This window comes from Schistocerca cancellata, unplaced genomic scaffold, assembly GCF_023864275.1.
Source record: "Schistocerca cancellata isolate TAMUIC-IGC-003103 unplaced genomic scaffold, iqSchCanc2.1 HiC_scaffold_126, whole genome shotgun sequence".
Classification (NCBI taxonomy): Eukaryota; Metazoa; Arthropoda; class Insecta; order Orthoptera; family Acrididae; genus Schistocerca; species Schistocerca cancellata.
This window is the reverse complement of record NW_026046175.1, coordinates 20,001-21,534: the sequence shown is the minus strand read 5'-3', so window position 1 is coordinate 21,534 and position 1,534 is coordinate 20,001. Positions and strand designations below refer to the sequence as shown.

The 1,534-nt window shown below is 55.8% G+C and overlaps 1 non-coding gene across 1 annotated transcript in view; it reads left to right on the top strand.

The window, feature by feature from the left end:
* Nucleotides 1–502: 502 nt before the first annotated feature.
* LOC126112084 (small subunit ribosomal RNA) overlaps nucleotides 503–1,534 on the top strand; it is a 1,909-nt gene continuing 877 nt past the window's right edge. Inside the window, exon 1 of the ribosomal RNA XR_007524296.1 lies at nucleotides 503–1,534. This exon is cut by the window's right edge and continues 877 nt beyond it. This is a non-coding gene — a ribosomal RNA (small subunit ribosomal RNA).

Here is a 1,534-nt window from a genome sequence, read left to right as displayed (position 1 = left end):
TCGGCGCCGCGACGCCGTCTGCTGCTCGGTCGCCCCAGCGGTTCTCGCTGGTGGTTTGTATCGCAGTTGTGCAGACGTGTTGGCACGTGCGCTGTGCTGGGAGAGTTCGCTTCGGCACCCACGTGGGGCCTTTGCCCTTCTGTGGCGCTGGCGTTGGAGCTGCCGGTCACCGTAGGTGGCGCGTGTTGTCTCCCGCCGGCAATGCCACGACAGCACGCTCCCGGGCCTCTGTCGGCAGCGGCAAGCTCAGTTGGGAGCACGGGTGGTCGCACCTAAAGCGTCTACTCGCCTAACTCCGGGCGATTGCGCCTCTCTCGAACCCGACCAAGTACTTAGGACGGCGCTGCGCGCCGCCGGGACCTGAGAGGGTTTCGAGGTGTATTGTGCAGGGGAGCTCAGCCTCCTCCTGTTTGCAGAATAATTGAGCGGACGCTTGCGTGTTCGCGCGGGCCCCTGGGACACACTCCCGGGCGGCCGGCTGCTCAGCTCTAGTTGACGCAGCTCCCTGGTTGATCCTGCCAGTAGTCATATGCTTGTCTCAAAGATTAAGCCATGCATGTCTCAGTACAAGCCGCATTAAGGTGAAACCGCGAATGGCTCATTAAATCAGTTATGGTTCCTTAGATCGTACCCACGTTACTTGGATAACTGTGGTAATTCTAGAGCTAATACATGCAAACAGAGTCCCGACCAGAGATGGAAGGGACGCTTTTATTAGATCAAAACCAATCGGTCGGCTCGTCCGGTCCGTTTGCCTTGGTGACTCTGAATAACTTTGGGCTGATCGCACGGTCCTCGTACCGGCGACGCATCTTTCAAATGTCTGCCTTATCAACTGTCGATGGTAGGTTCTGCGCCTACCATGGTTGTAACGGGTAACGGGGAATCAGGGTTCGATTCCGGAGAGGGAGCCTGAGAAACGGCTACCACATCCAAGGAAGGCAGCAGGCGCGCAAATTACCCACTCCCGGCACGGGGAGGTAGTGACGAAAAATAACGATACGGGACTCATCCGAGGCCCCGTAATCGGAATGAGTACACTTTAAATCCTTTAACGAGTATCTATTGGAGGGCAAGTCTGGTGCCAGCAGCCGCGGTAATTCCAGCTCCAATAGCGTATATTAAAGTTGTTGCGGTTAAAAAGCTCGTAGTTGGATTTGTGTCCCACGCTGTTGGTTCACCGCCCGTCGGTGTTTAACTGGCATGTATCGTGGGACGTCCTGCCGGTGGGGCGAGCCGAAGGCGTGCGACCGCCTCGTGCGTGTTCGTGCGTCCCGAGGCGGACCCCGTTGAAATCCTACCAAGGTGCTCTTTATTGAGTGTCTGGGTGGGCCGGCACGTTTACTTTGAACAAATTAGAGTGCTTAAAGCAGGCAAGCCCGCCTGAATACTGTGTGCATGGAATAATGGAATAGGACCTCGGTTCTATTTTGTTGGTTTTCGGAACCCGAGGTAATGATTAATAGGGACAGGCGGGGGCATTCGTATTGCGACGTTAGAGGTGAAATTCTTGGATCGTCGCAAGACGAACAGA